Genomic DNA, 7447 nt, shown 5'->3' with positions numbered 1-7447 from the left:
ACGATGGTCAGGACACCAGAGAAAAAAAACCACCAGCTCTTCTTTAGATGAGGCTGTGGCATATTTTGTAGCCAGCTCAGCAGGAATATAGGAACTTGCTTTAACATCACATCTAACAAATAACACAGTGCTGCATTCCTTCAATACCGTATTGCAGTGTTAACCTTGATTTTTGTACTCAAGTGGTACTTGAACATGTGGCTTTCTGACTCAGAACTCAGAGTATGTCTAACTTGATTGTTTTCCTTCAAATCCTCCCACTTCCTCCAGACCAAAGGGGTAGCCATGGGCATCCAAATGGGCCCCAGCTATGCCTGTCTCTTTGTTGGCTATGTAGAACAGTCCACCTTCTATATTTACACCCGCACCACTCCTCTGCTACATTGATGACTACGTTGGCGCCACCTTGTGCTCCCGCGAGGAGGTTGAGCAATTCATCAACTTCACCAACACATTCCACCCTGACCTTAAACTTACCTGGACCATCTCTGACACCTCCCTCCCATTCCTGGACCTCTCCATCTCCATTAATGACAACTGAGTTGACACTGACATTTTTTACAAACCCACCGACTCCCACAGCTACCTGGATTACACCTCTTCTCACCTTACCTCCTGCAAAAATGCCATCCCGTATTCCCTATTCCTCTGCCTCTGCCCTATCTGCTCCCTGGAGGACCAATTCCACCACAGAATACACCAGATGGCCTCCTTCTTTAGAGACCGCAATTTCCCTTCCCACATGGTTAAAGATCCCTACCAACGCATCTCATCCACATTCCGCCCCTCCACCCTCAAACCCCACCCCTCCAACTGTAACAAGAACAGGACCCACTGGTGCTCATCTTCCACCCGACTGACGTTTGCATAAACCACATGATCCGACGACATTTCCGCCACCTCCAAACCGACCCCACCATCTGGGATATATTTCCCTCCCCATCCATTTCTGCTTTCCGCAAAGACTGTTCCCTCCGTGACTACTTGGTCAGGTCCACGCCCTCCTACAACCCACCCTCCCATCCTGGCACCTTCCCCTGCCACCGCAGGAATTGCAAAACCTGTGCCCACACCTCCTCCCTCACTTCCATCCAAGGCCCCAAAGGAGCCTTCCACATCCATCAAAGTTTCACCTGCACATCCACCAATATAATTTATTGTATCCATTGCTCCCGATGTGGCCTCCTCTACATTGGGGAGACTGGACACCTCCTAGCAGAGTGCTTTAGGGAACATCTCCTGGACACCCGCATCAATCAACCCCACCGCCCTGTGGCCCAACATTTCAACTCCCCCTCCCACTCTACCGAGGACATGCAGGTCCTAGGCCTCCTCCACCACCACTCCCTCACCACCCGACACCTGGAGGAAGAACGCTTCATCTTCTGCCTCGGAACACTTCAACCCCACAGCATCAATGTGGATTTCACCAGTTTCCTCATTTCCCCTTCCCCCACCTCACCCCAGTTCCAAACTTCCAGCTCAGCACCGTTCCCATGACCTGTCCTACCTGCCTATCCACACCACCCTCCTCTCTGACCTATCATTTTCATCCCCACCCCCATTCACCCATTGTACTCTTTGCTACCTTCCCCCACCCTCCCCTCTGACCTATCACCTCCACCCCCACCCCCATTCACCTATTGTACTCTATGCTACTTTCTCCCCACCCCAACCCCACCCCCCTTCTCATTTATCTCTCCACTCTGCAGGCACCCTGCCTCTATTCCCGAAACGTCGATTTTCCTGCTCCTCGGATGCTGCCTAACCTGCTGTGCTTTTCCAGCATCACTCCAATCTAGACTTTGGTTTCCAGCATCTGCAGTCCTTCTTTTTACCTGATTGATGGTTGTCACATGTACCGAGATATAATGAGAAGTATTGTTGGCCATAACTGACACTAAGGACAAAAAGGGTGGGATGTAAAAGGAACAGTCATTATAGTCCCAAGTATGAACTGGCACTGGACCAACTAGCTCCACATCATAGCTTCCTCCACTGAACCCTCAATCCTTGCTTATTCGAATTTTTAAAAAATACATTCTATTGGAGGTCATCTAATTGCACGTCCCAAGCAACCAAAATTCAATATTAACACTATCCAAATGTTGCAGATTCAACTACTTACATCATTCAATATAAACTTTGGTTAAACTGGTTCGAGTTTAATGAAAATTCATTGAATATTACCATCACAGATGTAAGGTGATTTAAAGCATGGAAATGCTTACAGCCATCACTGCAGAATCTGGAAAGTTATCTATCAAGGATTTCAGGAAACTTCCTACAAAGATTTTGGTCAACTGAGAGCCAGATATAGAGATGTGCCATCTGCTGCAGGAAGACTGTCTGGTATGATGCAGCATGACTCTTGTACATCTAGTGACAGCAACAGCAGTTGTGACTTAAAACGTGGCTCCAATTCATTGCAGGCATTCTGCAAAGCTGACCTACAGGGGTGATGTCTTGGGACTGCCACAGGCATCAGCCCTCTTTGCAATCATGTCTTGCAGCATCAAACAATATTGGATACTGGGTTCAGTATTTTCTGCAGTCTCCTGGGTTCCACACTTCTTTAGTTAATCTTTTGCTTTTCATCCTTTGCCCCTTCAGCCCTGGCAAAGGCTGGCAATGCATTGATGTTATCCAAAGAATTCAGAGCATAGAGTGAACTCCCATCTGAGTCTGAACTATTGGGTTTAAACTAGCCCAGTAGTGATAAATTGAGGCTAATGTATCAAATTACCTTTTCAAAAAACATTGAATAGCAATATAGTTCTATTTGTTGAAAACAAAATTGTTTCATTCCTTCACTATTACAGATTTATAACTGATCTGGATGTGGCTAAATATTCCAGTTTTGGTTATACATCTTTATATTAATTACTCACCGCTAAGTTCTAATAATTTTGAAAAGAAAAGCAGAATTTGGTTGAATTTGAATCCATGTTGACTATATCTAAAGATTAATCAAACATGACAATGTATTTTCTTTTGAGGAAGTGACAATCAGGTAGTGGAATGTTAATACTTCACATGGATTTCTAAAAAGGATTTACATTAAGTTTCCATATCAGTAAATATTAGTTAGAATTAAATTACATGGAATGGAAAACAAATTAGTGATCTGGTTGCAAGAATGGTGAAAAGCAGCAACTGGCTGCTGATGCCCCACCAAGATCAGAATTGGGATTTGCATTTTTTGATGTATATTAATGGATCAGATAACAATACAGACAGCTATACAACTATGTTTGCCAAATGACTGAGATTAGTGGCATTTGTAGTGTGACAGAAACAAAGTAACAAATCAGCATTGATGAATAAATGGATTGTGTAAATGTGTGATAAATGAATTTTAATACAGGCAAGCCTGAGATCCTCCATGTTAGAAGTAATTACAAATGAAGTTACAATGATTATGTTTATAGACTGTTATGCTTTGGGATTGCCTTGAAGGTAAACTGAAGGGAGTCATGTGGCTGTTCTTAAGTCTACATGACAGCAAGCTTGGGGGGGTTGATTAACAGTCAAAAGCGAACCAGATTGTTCCACTGAGATGATGATAAAAGGCATTTATATTTGAAAGACAGCAGCCATTAGCAGCATTGTAGAGTAGCTTTTTGGATGATGATACCTAGAGTAGGACAGGAAGAAACAGTTTACAAAAAATGAATCAGTAGCACAAATAAAAGTTAATGGGTACGATCTTATAGGCAGTGGAAAATAGCTGCAAGGAGATCAAAGCTGGGAACTAAATTTTCAGTGACTTTTCAAAACAGCAGGCTAGAAGGAGTGGTGAGGTAGTTTTGTCATTATGTGATAGAATACGAACAAAATTATTTTGGATAGGAAGATTTGAGGGGTGACCTCTATAAGGTCATGAGGAGCATTGTTAGGTAAATAGATAAGGTCTTTTCTCTGGATTGGGGGAAATCCAGAACTAGAGGGCATAAGTTTATTGTGAGAGGGGAAAGATTTATAAGAGACTGAAGGGGCAACTTTTTCATGCAAAGGGTGGTGCATGTATGAAATGAGCTGCCAGACTAAGTGGTAGAGGCTGGAACCATTACAACATCTGGATGGGTATATGAATAGGAAGGGTTTAGAGGGACATGGGCCAAGTGTTGGCAAGTGGGACTACATTAATTTAGTCTATCTGGTCAGCATGGATGAGTTGGACCGAAAGTTCTGTTTCCACGCTTTATGACTCTATGACAATGTAGAATCCATATAAGTGGAGCTAAGGAATTAAAAAAAAGAGGAGAGACAGGTGGAAGTGGTCTACAGGCTCACTATAATATTCGCTTTTTGGTAAGAATAAATCAGGAAATAATGAGACATGTAAAACAAGACAGTACACTAATCATACATAACTTCACGAACACACTGAAAGGCAGAGAAAGCCACAAGGAAGAATTCTAAGTGAATTTAGAAACAGAAAATAAGACCATTAGGCCATTAGGCCCTTCAAGCCTGCTCACCATTCAGGATGATCATAGCTGACCGTCCAACTCAGTACCTGCTCCCACTGTCTTCTAATACTTTTTTATCCCTTTAGTCCTAAGAACTATATTTAAATCCGTCTTAGAAAACATTCAATGCACTGGCCTCAACCACTTTCTGTGGCAGAGAATTCCACAGGTTCACCACTCTATAGGTGAAGAACTTTCTCGTCATCTCAGTCCCAAATGGTCTACCCTGTATCCCTAGATTGTGACTCCTGCTTTTGGTCAGTGAACATAGTTTTAAGTAATCCAAATCTCTCTATATACAAGAATCAGGCTGGGACAGTTTCCAAGAACAATATATTGGGAAAAGAATATTTTGAATCTGATAATGTATAATGAGGCAGATATAATAAATCATCGCGACTCTTGAGATGATTTGTAGCTCAGGTTGAGATTCTGGATGTAGGTTTGTTCACTGAGCTGGGAGGTTCATTTCCAGACATTTCATCACCGTACTAGCTCACATCTTCAGTGGGCCTTAGGCGAAGCAGTGTACATCATTCCTGCTTTCTATTTATATGTTTGGGTTTTTTGGGTTGGTGATGTCATTTCCTGCGGTGATGTCATTTCCTGTTCTTTTTCTCAGGGGGTGGTACATGGTCTAACTCGAAAAAAGTTAAGAGTATTATAAAAGATGCAATAGAAGACAGCATGGTGGCTTAATGGCTAGCACTGCAGTCTCACAGTGCCAGGGACCATTGGTTTGATTCCTGCCTTGGATGCCTGCCTGTGTGGAGTTTGCACATTCTCTCCATGTTTGCGTGGGTTTCCTCCGAGTGCTTAGGTTTCCTCCCACAATCCATAAGATGTGCAGGTCAGGTGAATTGGCCAATGCTATATTGCCAAGTCAGGGGTAAATATAAAGTAGGAGAATAGGTCTGGGTGGGTTACTCTTCAGAGGGTCAGTATGGACTTGTTGGGCTGAAGGGCCTATTTCCATACTGTATGGAATCTAATCTAATCTAAACCACATAATATAATCAAAGAGAGTTAGCTGGGCTTCAGGAGGGCAAAATCATGACAAATTTATTAGGATTCTTTGAAGAGGTAACAAGCAAAATAGATAAATGGGATAAGAGTTTTGGGCCCATTATGTTATGGGTAGTATATTAATATGGATAGATCAGCTACCTAAAGAAAACATTGTCGGGGTAATGGGAACATTGTCAGGATGGCAACCTGTAAGTTGAGTGCCACAGGGATTAGTGCAGCAGTGTAATAATGTGAACAACAGTTTAGAACTCACCTCACTGAATACTGCAAGCAGTAAGTTACTTTTCAAATTCTAGATAGGGATAGAAGGGAATTTGACAAAAGGTTGCTACTTGATTGTTCAGTTACTATCACTTAAACATCAATTCACTCTGCTCTCCTGCCAAAGCACACACACAGAATGATTCCTGATGAAGGGCTTCTGCCCGAAATGTCAATTTTACTGCTCTTCGGATGCTGCCTGAACTGCTGTGCTTTTCCAGCACCACTAATCCAGAATCTGGTTTCCAGCATCTGCAGTCATTGTTTTTACCTCTTAGGGAGCTTGCTGTACCAAAAGTATTTGATGCAATATCAGAGACTTTTACCTTCTTGACCAGTCTCCTATGAACCATCTTGTCAAAAGTCATACCAAAGTCCATGTAGACTTCAATAATTGCACTACTTTCATTTATATACCTAGTCACCTCCTCGACACACCTATCATTTAATAATACTTGACTCTCCAAGTGAAGATTAATTCTTACCCTCAGTTTTTTTGCTCTAAAGTTACCTTATCACTGATTCATGAAGAGTGGCAGGGATAAGCTAAGAAACTCTGAATGAATCATAGTATATTAGCTGTCATGGGAACCTCTGGCACCTCTGTGGCCAAAGAGAAATTTGAAAAGGAATGGCAGGCCCCTGCAACCTCCTCTATTGCTCACAGCAGCCTGGGGTGCCGCTCAGCTGAGCCTGAGAATTTATTTAACTTTTAAAACCACTAATACTTGCTTCTATTTGATTGAAATTTGTTCAAGTATATTGCAGTCCTCGTGGATTTCTATACCTACAGCATTCTTCTTTATTGTTAAAATATGTGCAAAGTGCTCATTTAAAATCTCCCCTATGTCTTCCTGCTCCACACAGTTTGCCATTTTGGTCTCCGACAAGCCTTTCCCTGATTATCCCCTTGGCACCCTAACATACTTAAATTTTTTTTGGTTTACCTATGTGTTTCTTCCATGTCTCCTCATCAATTCCCTAATTTCTTTTTTCAAGCAAATCCTTGAATTTTCTGTGTCTTTAGTACTACTTAATATCTGAGCCACCAGAATCTATAGAAACTTCCCTTTTCTGATCTAACCCTGTACTTTTCTGTATGCAGGGTTCTCTGGACTTGTTAGCCCCAGCCTTCCTTTTTCCAGGAGCATGTTAGCTATCACTCTTTCCTTTTTGAAAGATGCCCACAGCTCGGATCTCGATTTTTCCACAATTAGTTACTTCCAGTCCACTTTGGTCAGGACTGGTGCTATTATATTAAAATCAGACTTCTCCCAGTTCAGAATTTTTACTTCAGTCCATATTTGTCCTTTGTTTGGAACTGCGGCTTAAAGCTTACCCGAGGAGTTCATTAAGTTCCCATGCACACCCATGCCTCCCCAGCCTAGTTTCCATTCCTATGCTGTGCTCAAAATCTCCTTCTGCCACCTGAACTATTCTTTACTCCCTCTAGCTGTTCCCTTTACTGACATTAGGAAAAATGACAAGAAGTAAATGAGTTATGGTGAAAAGGGGTGGTGAAAGAGGTTAAAAAATAATTATTCTGAGAGGAAGAAAAACATATTCGGTAAGCATAGAACATGTATCATAATCCTCCTTGTCCAGCCGTTACAAGGACAGCTACCATGGTCTTGATCATACGCTCCAATTGGTCATCTAGTCCTGCAGTACCTTTGGAACTC

This window comes from Hemiscyllium ocellatum, chromosome 24 (assembly GCF_020745735.1).
Source record: "Hemiscyllium ocellatum isolate sHemOce1 chromosome 24, sHemOce1.pat.X.cur, whole genome shotgun sequence".
NCBI lineage: Eukaryota > Metazoa > Chordata > Chondrichthyes > Orectolobiformes > Hemiscylliidae > Hemiscyllium > Hemiscyllium ocellatum.
Note: the sequence above shows the minus strand (reverse complement) of the source record.